The 12986-nt window shown below is 39.3% G+C and overlaps 1 protein-coding gene across 3 annotated transcripts in view; it reads left to right on the forward strand.

Annotated features, from left to right (window-relative positions):
- STAG1 (STAG1 cohesin complex component) overlaps window positions 1-12986 on the forward strand; it is a 430559-nt gene that overhangs the window by 306907 nt on the left and 110666 nt on the right. The gene's annotated exons all lie outside the window — the stretch shown is intronic.

Below are 12986 nucleotides of genomic sequence, written 5' to 3' on the forward strand. Positions count from 1 at the left end.
GCTGGAATTTTTATATTGAATGACCTGACATTCTATAACTTGAATTGCCAGATTTTCACACACAAAAAAGAAATCTTAACAATGATTTCTTTTAAAAGATGTTATATTCCATTATTCGAATTGTTAAAAGTATCATAACTATTAGAAGACGTTTTATCTTTTTTTTTTATATTATCTTTTTAAATGCAATTATATTCTTAGACTTTCACAGTAATTTTGGTAATAGTCTAAGACTTATTTTCTATATATTACCATTATTAGCCTGTGGAGCATTTTTTACTTACTGATTGATTGATTGATTTTTTAGAGAGCTCAGAGCAATTTATTTTTTTTATAGGTTTGGCATTTTTTTAAATTTTTTTTTTGAAGTATAGTTGATTTACAGTGCTGTGCCAATCTCTGCTGTACAGTAAAGTGACTCAGTTATACACATATATACATTCTTTTTTAATATTTTCTATTATGGTTTATCACAGGATATTCAGTATAGTTCCCTGTGTTATACCTTAGAACCTTGTTGTTTATCCATTCTAAATGTAATAGTTTGCATCTACCAATCCCAAACTCCCAGTCCATCCTTCTCCCTGCCCAACTTGAGTCTGTTTCTGTTTTGTAGATAGGTTCATTTGTGTCATATTTTAGATTCCACTTATAAGTGGTATCATATATTTGTCTTTCTCTTTCTGACTTCACTTAGTATGGCACTCTCTAGTTGCATCCATGTTGCTGCAAATGGTATTATTTTGTTCTTTTTGTGGCTGAATAGTATTCCATTGTATATATTTACTACATCCTCTTTATCCATTCCTCTGTCGATGGACATTTAAGTTGTTTCCGTGTTTTGGCTATTGTGAACAGTGCTGCTATGAACATAGGGGTGCATGTATCTTTTGAATTATAGTTGTCCAGGTATATTCCCAGGAGGGGGATTGCTGGATCATGTGGTAAATCTGTTTTTAGTTTTCTGAGTAACCTGCATACTGTTCTCCATAGTGGTTGTACCAGCTTACATTCCCACCAACAGTGTAGGAGTTCCCTTTTCTCCACATCCTCTCCAGCATTTGTTATTTGTAGACTTTTTAATGATGGCCATTCTGACTGGTGTGAGGTGGTACCTCAGTGTAGTTTTGATTTGCATTTGTCTAATAATTAGTGATGTTGAGCATCTTTTCATGTGCCTATTGGCCATCTGTATGTCTTCTTTGGAGAAATGTCTATTAAGGTCTTCTGCCCATTTTTCAATTGGGTTATTTGTTTTTTTGTTGATGAGTTGCATGAGTTTTTTGTATATTTTGGAGATTAAGCCTTGTCTGTTGCATCATTTGCAAATATTTTCTCCCATTCCGTAGGTTGTCTTTCGTTTTTTTTTTTTTATGGTTTCCTTTGCTGTGCAAAAGCTTGCAAGTTTGATTAGGTCCCATTTGTTTATTTTTGTTTTTATTTCTATTGCCGTGGGAGTCTGACCTAAGAAAACATTGGTACAATTTATGTCAGAGGATGTTTTGCCTATGCTCTCTTCTAGGAGTTTTATGGTATGTTGTCTTATGTTTAAGTCTTTAAGCCATTTTGAGTTTATTTTTGTGCATGGTGTGAGGGTGTGTTCTAACTTCATTGCTTTACATCAGCTGTCCAACTTTCCCAGCACCATTTGCTGAAGAAACTGTCTTTTTCCCCCTGTATATTCTTACCTCCTTTGTCGAAGATTAATTGACCATAGTTGTGTGGTTTATTTCTGGGCTCTCTATTCTGTTCCATTGATCCGTATGCCTGTTTTTGTACCAGTACCACACTGTTTTGATTACTGTAGCCTTGTAGCATTGTCTGAAGTCTGGGGAGTTATGCCTTTGTCTTTTTTCCTCAGGATGGCTCCAGCACTTCTGGGTCTTTTATGGTTCCGTATAAATTTTTGGATTATTTGTTCTAGTTTTGTGAAAAATGTCATGGGTAATTTGATAAGGATCGCATTAAATCTGTAGAATGCTTTGGGTAGTATTGCCATTTTAACAATGTTAATTCTTCCAATTCAAGAGCATGGGATATCTTTCCATTTCTTTAAATCCTCTTTTCTTTCCTTTATTTAATGTTTTATAGTTCTCAGCATATAAGTCTTTCACCTCCTTGGTCAGGTTTATTCCTAGATTTTTTTTTTTTTGGGGGGGGGTGCAATTTTAAAAGGTGTTTACATTCCCTTTCTGATATTTCGTTGTTAGTGTAAAGGAATGCAACTGATTTCTGAATGTTAATCTTCTATCCTGCTACTTTGCTGAATTTATTTGTTAGATCTAGTAGTTTTTGTGTGGAGTCCTTAGGGTTTTCTGTATATAGTATCATGTCATCTGCATATAGTGACAATTTTACGTCTTCCCTTCCAATTTGGATACCTTTTATTTCTTTTTCTTGTCTGATTGCTGTGGCTAGGAATTCCAATACTATGTTGAAAAGAAATGGTGAGAGTGGGCATCCTTGTCTTGTTCCAGATTTTAGTGGGAAGGCTTTCAGCTTTTCATCGTTGATTATTATGTTGGCTGTGGGTTTCTCATATATGGCTTTAATTATGTTGAGATATGTTCCCTCTATTCCCACTTTGATAAGAGTTTTTATCATGAATGGATGTTGAATTTTTTCAAATGCTTTTTCTGCATCTGTTGAGATGATCATATGGTTTTTGACTTTTCTTTTGTTAATGTGGTGTATTGCACTGATTAACTTTATTTATTTATTTATTTATTTTTGGCTGTGTTGGGTCTTCGTTTCTGTGCAAGGGCTTTCTCTAGTTGTGGCGAGCGGGGGCCACTCTTCATCGCGGTGCGCGGGCCTCTCACTGTCGTGGCCTCTCTTGTTGCAGAGCACAGGCTCCAGACGCGCAGGCTCAGTAGTTGTGGCGAGCGGGCCTAGTTGCTCCGTGGCATGTGGGATCTTCCCAGACCAGGGCTCGAACCCGTGTCCCCTGCATTGGCAGGCAGATTCTCAACCACTGCGCCACCAGGGAAGCCCAGCACTGATTGATTTGCATATGTTGAACCATCCTTGTGAACCTGGGATGAATCCCACTTGGTCATAGTGTATGATCTTTTTTATGTGTTGTTGGATTCTTTTTGCTAATATTTTGCTGAGGATCTTTGCGTCTATATTCATCAAAGATATTGGCCTGTAATTTTCTTTTTCAGTGGTGTCTTTGTCTACTTTTGGTATCAGGGTGATGGTGGCTTCATAGAATGTCTTTGGGAGTGTTACCTCCTCTTCAGTCGTTTGGAAGGGTTTGAGAAGAATCAGTGTAAGTTCTTTGTATGTTTGGTAGAATTCACCTGTGAAGCCATCTGGTCCTGGACTTCTGTTTGTAGGAAGTATTTTTATTACAGATTCTATTTCACTTCTAGTGATTGATCTGTTCAAATTACCTATTTCTTATTGATTCAATTTTGGTGGTCTGTATGTTTCTAGAAAGTTATCCATTTCTTCTAAGTTGTCAAATTTGTTAGCATATAATGGTTCATAGTATTCTCTTATGTTTTTTGTATTTCTGCAGTATCAGTTGAGATTTCTTCCTTTTCATTTCTCATTTTGTTTATTTGGGTTCTCTCTCTTTTCCTTCTTGGTGAGCCTGGCTAGAGGTTTGTCAATTTTGTTTACCCTTTCAAAGAACCAGCTCTTGGTTTTGTTGATTTTTTCCTTTTTTTTTTTAATCTCTATTTTATTTATTTCCTCCCTGATCTTTATTATTTCCTTCCTTCTTCTGACTTTAGGTTTTGTTTGGTCTTCTTTTTCTAATTCTTTTAGGTGATAGGTTAGGTTGTTTACTTGAGATTTTTCTTGTTTTTTGATGAAGGCCTATATCACTATAAACTTCCCTCTAAGAACTGCTTTTGCTGTGTCCCATAGATTTTGTATGGTTGTGTTTTCATTGTTGTTTGTCTCAAGGTATATTTTAATTTCCTTTTTGATTTCCTCATTGACCCACTGGTTTTTTAGTAACATGTTATTCAGTCTCCAGCTAATTGTTCTTTTCTCGTTTCTTTTCCTGTGGTTGATTTCTAATTTCATGACATTGTGGTCAGAGAAGATGCTTAAAATAATTTCTGTACTCTTAAATTTGTTGAGGTTAGTTTTGTGCCCTAGGATGTGGTCAGCCCTAGAGAATGTTCTGTGTGTACTCAAAAAGAATGTATATTCTGTTTTTTGTGGGGTGTTGTTGTTGTTTTTGGATGTAGTATCCTGAAACTATCAATTAAGTCTAACTGTTGTATCATTTAGGACCTCTGTTACCTTGTTGAGTCTCTGTCTGGAAGATTTGTCCATTGATGTGAGTGGGGTGTTAAAGTCTCCTACTATTGTATTCCCATCAATTTCTCCCTTTATGTCTGTTAGTATTTGTTTTATGAATCGGGGGTGCTATATTAGGTGCATATCCTATATTAGGTACATATATGTTGATAAGTATAAAATCATCTTCTTGTATTGATTCTTTTATCATTATGTAGTGTCCTTCTTTATCTTTCTTTATAACCTTTGCTTTAAAGTCTATTTTGTCTGATATGAGTATTGCAACTCCTGCTTTCTTGTCATTTCCGTTTGCATGAAATATCTTTTACCATCCCCTCTTTTTCAATCTATGTGTATCCTTTGCCCTAAGGTGAGTCTCTTGTAGGCAGCATATTGTAGACTCTTGTTTTTTCTATCCAGTCTGTCACTCTATGTCTTTTGATTAGAGCATTCAGTCTATTGACAGTTAAGGTAATTACTGATATATATATATTTATTGCCATTTAAAACCTTGTTTTCCAGTTGATTCTTTGTTTCTTCTTTGTTTCTTTCTTTTTCTGTTTTTCTTTTTGTGGTTTCATGATTTCCTTTTATTTTATGCTTAGGTTTTTGTGAATTTATTGTATGTTTTTCATTTGTGGTTGCCCTGTTTTTCAAGTATGTTAACCCCTTCCTATATATGCTTGCTTTAGACTGGTAGTCATATAGGCTCAAACACATTTTAAAAAAAGAAAAAAAAATCTGCATTTTCTTACTCTCCTTCCCCACATTTTATGATTTTCATGTCCCTTTTTACATCTTCATGTTTATCCCTTTGCGGTTCCTTGTGTTTATCATTGCTTTCACAAATAGGGTTGGTTTTTTTTTTCTTTTTGATCTGTATACTGGCTAATTTAAGTGATTTACTTTCCACTTGTGATTTCCTCCTTCCTATTTCTTCTTGCTGCTTCTTTTCTATTTAGAGATGACCTTTCAATATTTCTTTCAGGATAAGTTTAGTATTGCTGTTTTCTTTCAATTTTTGCTTGTCTGAGAAATTCTTTATTTCTCCTCCTATTCTACATGATAATCTTGCTGAGTAGAGTATTCTAGGTTGCAGATTTTTCTCTTTCAAGACTTTGAATATATTTTGTACGCCCTTCTGGCCTGCAGTGTTTCTGTAGAGAAATCAGCTGATAGTCTTATGGGGGTTCCCTTGTAAAGAACTCTTGGTTTTTCTCTTGCTGCCTTTAGAATCCTCTCTTTATCTTTAACTTCTGCCATTTTTATTGTAATATGTCTTGGTGTAGGTCTGTTTGGCTTCATCTTCTTTGGGACCCTCTGTGCTTCCTGTATCTGGATATCTGTTTCCTTCTTTTAGTTTGGGAAATTTTCAGCCATAATTTCCTCAAATACATCTTCAATCCCCTCTTCTCTTTCTTCTCCTTCTGGAATCCCTATTATGCATAGATTGGCCTGCTTTATATTATCCCATAGGTCTCTTATATTGCTTTCATTTTTTTTTTTCATTTGGCTTTCTGTCTTCTGTTTTGATTGGGTAATTTCCATTAGTCTATCTTCCAGGTCACTTATTCTTTCTTCTGCATTATTCATTCTGCTGTTCATTGACTTGAGTTCAGCTTTCGTCTCAGCAAATGAATTTTCTAATTTTTCTTGGCTCCTCCTTGTAGTTTCAAGTTCCTTTTTACAGTAATCTGCCTTTCTGTTGATAGCCTTTCTTAATTCCTTCAGTATTTTCATTACCTCCTTTTTTAACTCGGTGTCTATTAGACTGAGGAGGTCTTTTTCATTGTTCCTGCAGGGGAATTTTTTTGGTCTTTTAACTGAGAGTGGTTCCTTTGCTTTTCATTTTGCTTCTATTTCTCTTACTCTGTGAGTTCAGGAGAAACAGTTATCTACTGTGGTCTTGGAGGGCTATTTATAAGCAGGAGAATCCCTGTGTAGCTTGTGTGGGTTCAATATTTTTTTGCATGAGTGCTGTTTTTGGTTTGGATGCTTGCTGTCTTTTTCTTAGCGTGTGCTGGCTGTTATCCCCTTGATCGGGTTGTGCAGGTGCACGCTCCCAGGGAGGTGGGGGCAACAGTTGGCTCCCAGTCGCAGGTTTCCCCGCAATGGCGGCAGCATGTCATGTGTCCCTGGGGAAGTTGGCCCTAGATCTTGGGACCCTAGGCGGCAGCGGTGTGTTGCGCACCCCGTGGAGGTGGGGGCAGTGGTTGGCACCAGGTTGCAGAGCCCTCATCAGCAGTGGTTGGCTGTGCACACTCCCAGGGAAATTGGTCCCAGTTCATGGGACCCTCTGCAGTGGTGGGCCATGCCGGCTCCTGGGAAGGTGAGGGCAGTGATCTGCACCCCTGCTCACAGGATCCTTGGCAGTGGCAGCAGCAATGGCAGCATTCCGCACCTGCCTCTGGAGTCCAAGATGTCAGCCATGGCTCACACCCGCCCCTGGAGCTCATATAGGCAGTGCCCTGCTGCCTGTGAGCATGCAGAGAAAGAAGCTCCTATGGCGGGCCCACCCCTCTCCTCTCATGCCCCCCAACAATGGTCCCTTGCCTCTGGTGGGCCCAGGCTTCTTCCCAGACTCCCTCAGTTGTGGCGCCCTGTACCCTAACCCCCTCAGGCTGTGTTCACACAGCCAACCCCAGTCCTCTCCCCGGGGTCTGACCTCCAAAGCCCTAGCCTCAGTACCCAGCCCCCACCTGCCCCAGCGGGCAAGCGGACAAGCGTCTCAGGCTGGGGAGTGCCGGTCAGCATCGACCTGTGCAGGTCTGTCTCTGCTTTGCCCTCCACACACCTGTTGCTGTGCTCTCCTCCAAGGCTCTGAAGCTACCCCTCTGTCCCCACCAGTGGACAGAGGGACTGAGGGGACTTCCCAGTGTGCGGAAACCTTTCCTTTTTCACAGCTCCCTCCCAGAGGTGCAGGTCCATTCCCGATTCCTTTCTGTCTCTTTTTCTTTTGCCCTGCCCAGTTACATGGAGATTTTCTTGCCCTTTTGGAAGTCTGAAGTCTTCTGCCAGCATTCAGTAGATGTTCTGTGAGAGTCATTCCACACGTAGATGTATTTTTGATGTATCTGTGGGGAGAAGGTGAGCACCACGTCCTACTCCTCCGCCATGTTGATCCGGTTCCCCGAGCATTTATTTTTTAAATAGTAGTGTGCTAAGTATTATCAAAGAAAACCACAAAATTACATAAGTTATAATGAAAGTTCCCAAGGGAATTTTATAGGCCATTTTTGCTATAAAAGAGAGTTCAGAGTGTAGGGAGATCATCATAAGTTGGTTGGTCAGTTTCAGTGACTAATTTTTAATTGAGGATTAAAAGGGATTCTTATTTCCCACCTCATTTGAAGGAAAATCCAGTTAGTATGTACATAGTGAATTTTTTCCTGAATATTTATTTTCCCTACCAATTCAGATTCTTTTGTCTATAGTAATAAATCCCAAACTCGATTTTGTTTTCTTTTTCCAATCCTCATGTGGTACTGGGGACCTTTACATCTAAGCCTCATCTCAGATGCATCCAGTTAAATTTTACTGGTGTGAGAGATATTAGAATTACACCTTGTGCCCTCGTGCAGGCATATCCACACTACTAAATCCAAGCAGACAAGCTTTTTAGTAGGAATAAGTTTAAAGTCTTTCATTTTTATTCCCTACTACTACCATACCAGTTTTCCTCCTCTTCTCACCTCCCTAATAGAGTATTCTACTGAATTTCAATAACAGTAACAATTACCAGTTTTAACAGAACTTATGTATGTCCACAAATTCTGGGGAAAACACCGATTTGATGTGGCTTATCAAAAAATAAACAAACATCAATTTAAAACAAATCACTAAACTGTGTGTGTCTGTAGAAATCCTCTGTCCAGATAAAGGAAGAGGTGAGGTAGGTTTCTCATTATACATTGTTGATAAAATGATTTAAGGAGTAGTGTTTTCGATAGGATGATTTTATAAACCTCTCCTGTGATCTCCAATTGCTTTACTTAGAAAAGACTGTATTAAATATTTATTTCTAAACTTTCCTTTTTGTCATTCCCTTTCTGATCACCTTATACTTTTTTTCTCTGACGACTAAAGTAATTTCCTTTCTCTCCTTTTAATCATCTGGTTGAAAGTGTTCATTGTATAGGCTGTGGCCTCTGTCTTCAGACTCATCCTGTGCATTTTCAAATGAGCTGATAAAATTTCTTCTCATTTTTTTAAAAATTACATTTTAATTATCAATTGCATTTTTGTTGAGATATAATTGACATTTAACATTGTGTTAGTTTAAGGTATATAACATAATGATTTGATATTCTTTCTGTCTTGATTTTAGAATATTAGAGGTTATAACCTAGTCTACCCTCCTATAAATAAGACAAACATTTTTCATACTGCCAATTTGTATAAGTTCTAAAGTATTAAATTTTGGTCATTAGAAAGACAGACAATCTCTAACAGCTAAAGGAGTTATTAGAAATTCAGTTTATCTTTCTGTTGACCAAAACTTATTTCTAAATTCCTACCCATTGGTTTTAGTTCTGACATTGAGGGTGACACAGAATAGGTCTAATTTAAATACAGCTTTAGTAATCTCTGTGCTCTGCACTAGGTATCTTACTCTCTTTTTGTATTTATGCTCATGACACTAGATTACCTTTCTTTGTCCTTTCCAGTTTGTAAATATGACTGTACTGTTTTTTGCTTTTAGCTTATGTGTACAGTTCTTCTACTTTCTTGCAAATGCTTGATTGCTTATATCAAAATCTCTGAGTGCTTGGGTGGGATTTATTTTCAGTTAGTCCATTTCATTTCCTCATCTTTGTGTTCACTCATCCCATATTCTGTTTCTCTTAAGTTTACCAAAAACCTTTTAGCTCTGTATATGTCAAGCAAATGACATCTGTTGCCTATCACTAGAAGTAGAAGTTCAAAGTCTTTGCCCACTGCATACTGATCACCAAGGAAAACACAACACAGTCAAGCATTGGATGGAACAATGCTTTACTCACATGGAGAAGGGACAGAGCAAGATTAGCTTCAGTAGTGTCAGTCCCCCATGGTCCAGCAGTCAACACAGAGCAGTTGCCCTGCATGCACCCCTCTTGTGCCGCAGAACTAAGGATCATATTCTGTCCTCTCAGGGGACAGATTTAATAGTGGGGTTGGCCAGGTGCCATATGATGCACACACTTAAGCAGAACAAAAGAAGACACATTGAGTCTAAAACGGGAATGATATTCCCACACAAAGTGATAAACCCAGCACAGTCCATGAAGACTCTTATCACTTGATACGGAAGTATTCCAGACCCAAGGCCTCTTCCTGTGCAGCCAAGTGTGGGTCAAAACACTGTGTACAGGAGACTGCCTTTCCCAACAGTCTACCCCTCACCCCTGCTCGACCACTGACATGGCAGATAAAGCATGTCAAATCACCCACCCCAAACTTGAAGGCGGAATTGGGTTCACCAGGGTCCCAGAACAATCTGTTTGGATGTGGAGTGCTCATACAGCCTCCCTGTCATTAGGAAACAGCACTTTACCAGGCCCGTTAGGAGAGCCAGACCCAGGAAGACAGTCAAGCCTCCCTAGAGGGTGGTCTTCAACGTGGATTAAGCCAGCTAAAGAGGTCAAATGGTGAGTTTGGGGAGACTGCGCATGTACAGCTGATAACCATCCCTCCTGAGCATGGATGTGCATCAGCTCAGTTTTCAACTTCCCCAAATTGTTGACGTATACACAGTAAGAAATGCTGACAATAACACAAACACCACCTTGTTCTGCCAGCAGGTAATTGAGGGCTATTTAGTTATCCATCACCACCTTGACTAGTGAGTTCAGTGAGTCTCATTGGCTTGGATGGCTTGGGCAGTAGTGTTAGCTATTTCTGCCATGGTTGAGGACAGGCTGTACACCATTTTTTTCTAGGGCCTGCATACCTATTCCCAGTATTAGAATTTGGATAGCAGAATGAAACCAGTGGTTAGTTTGTTTTCCCAGGAGGATACTGTGAGCCACTTTGTAGTACGTCAGCAGAAGGGGTCCTTTTCAGCCCTCTCTGCAGTTGCTGACATGGACAGTCAGCCTTAGAACTCTGAGGCAGCAATCCTTCCCCTGGAGGCAGACATTCTATTGCCCATTGGGGTCCACAGAGAAATACATAACCCAGAGGGGTGCAGGGGACACATGTCAGGGATTTTGTTCTGATAATGCTGACTAGTCCAGTTATATACAGACTTGGCTTGCTTTTACCATGTGGTTGCAGGGAGAGAAAAGTTACATACTGGGCATCCAAGTCCAAAATGTCAGTGTAGATCAGTAATAAGCATTCTTGTACAGGGGTTTTTTTCTGTCACATCATAGGAAATATTAAAGTAAGGGATTCCAGAGCATGCCTGCATCTGGGCCTGTATCAAAGGAGTGACCCAGCTATTTGACCCATTGACAACTTGAAGTTTTGAGCAGTTTTGTGTCAGCCAGGCCATTACAGTGGGAATGCGGAACGAGAAGGAATTCATTCTGTGATGACAAATCCCAGCATTGTTTAAGTTTGCCTCCTCTGACTATGGCTGTTGTTGTAACAGGCACAGCAGATGATTCTGTAGGAATGAGAAGAGGAAAGATTAATGTTTCTACTCCTCTCCCACTTCATGAATCTTCTCAGGCCAGAGCTACTCTGGTCTACTGCTTGTGATACTAGCTGCCCTGGTATTGCAACCCAAGCCTGATGTTACCTCCTCTGTGGGCACCCAGTGCCTTTGTGGCTTGGCACAAACTTTTTGGCCTCAGCTGGCCAGTCTAGGGAAGGACTGCACAAACTTGACATGTCTGTTAACGTCACCCACCTGATTGAAAGGGTCAGTGTGCCCAGCACTACTAGAAGGACCCTAGCTAGCACCCTGATACTCCTTGATTTCATCTCCCACCTTTGTGGTATCCCATAGGAGGGAGGTTCCCCAAGGTAAGTATCACATCCAGACTAGAGTCAAGGGGCCCTGTCTGGGGTACAGTGGTAGGCAGAACTGCAGATCACCCCAAAGACGTACACTCCAACGGGAAAAAAGAAGAAGAATGAATGACATGTTGAGATTGTGATTTTGCAGGCACAGCCTAAGCACGTGGCTGCCTAGGCCACTTCCACCACAACCAAACTCAGTATTTCCCAACGTGTGTTGCAGTGCCTGTTTTCCTTGCACTGGAGTGTTTAGTAGCCGTAGTCCCTGAGAGTGTGCCCATTGTTGTCTTGCTTGGGCAGTGAAGGATGTTTCTTGGTCAGAGTGAAGTCCCATGGGGTATCCAAAAATATGACAAAAGTTTTATTCAAGGACAGCTATGGTAGTTTCAGCATCCACATGCCAGACTGGAGTAGCTATACAATAGCCTGACTAGGTGTTATGGCAGTGAGGCATCATCTTTGCCTATGGCTGGTGGTCAGGGGTTTGATGTGAACAATCTGCCAGATTCAGGCAAGTCCCAGTCCTTGGTTAATATGTCCCAGTTCTTCTCTCTGGATGATTTGAGTATATTGACAAGAATCACAAGATTGTACTACATCCTTAGACCTCTGGGTTATCTCTTGGGCTCTGGCCCATTTTTGCATCTGAAGTGGACTCCTTTTTCCATAGATGTACCCACCAGGCAATTGTTGCAGCCCACGGGGCACAAACTTGATTGACACGAGTTCCATTTATGTTTTTATTTTAAAAGTTCCTTTGCAAACACAAGCATGTGGTCCTTCACAAAAACATGCTACTAAAAAAAGAACAAAAAAAGTCAATGAAGAAATTAAAGAGGAGATCAGAAAATACCTCAAGACAAATGAAAATAAAAATACAACTTGCCAAAATCTATGGGATGCAGAAATGCAGCTCTCAGAGGGAAGTTTATAGTGATACAGGCCTACAAGAAACAAGAAAAATCTCAAATAAACAACCTAACCTACCATCTGAAGGAGTTAGAACAAAGCCCAAAGTCAGCAGGAGGAAGGAAATAATAAAGATCAGAGAGGAAATATAAAAATAGAGACCCCCCAAAAAAGACAATAGAAAAGATAAATGAAATCAAGAGCTAGTTTTTTGCAAGCATAAACAAAATTGATAAGCCTTTAGCTAGGCTTGTTAAGAAAAAAAGAGAACCCAAATAAAATAAGAAAAGAAAGAGGAGAAATTACAACCGATATTGCAGAGATACAAAAACCTCATAAGAGAATATTATGAACGGTTATATGCCAACAAATTGGAAACCTAGAAAAAAATGAGTAAATTTCTAGAAATGTACACTTTTCCAAGACTGAATCTGGAAGAAATAATCTGAGCAGACCAGTCACTAGTAGTGAAATTGAATTAGTAATAAAAAAAAACTCCCAGCAAATAAAAGTCCAAGACCTGATGGCTTCACAGGGGAATTCTACCAAACATGTAAAGAAGAGCTACTATCTATCCTCAAACTATTCCAAAAAATTGAAGAACACTTCCGAATTCATTCCACGAGGCCACCATTACCCTGATACCAAAACCAGATGAAGATATTACAAAAAAAAAGAAAATTAAGAAAATTACAGACCAATATCTCTGATGAATATAGATGCAGAAATTCTCAACAAAATATTAGCAAACCTAATTCAACAATATGTAAAAAGGATCATACACCATGATCAACTGGGATTTACTATAGGGATACAAGGATGGTTTAATATCCACAGATCAGTCAATGTAATACACCACATTAACAAAA

Source organism: Eubalaena glacialis, chromosome 6 (genome assembly GCF_028564815.1).
Source record: "Eubalaena glacialis isolate mEubGla1 chromosome 6, mEubGla1.1.hap2.+ XY, whole genome shotgun sequence".
Lineage (NCBI taxonomy): Eukaryota > Metazoa > Chordata > Mammalia > Artiodactyla > Balaenidae > Eubalaena > Eubalaena glacialis.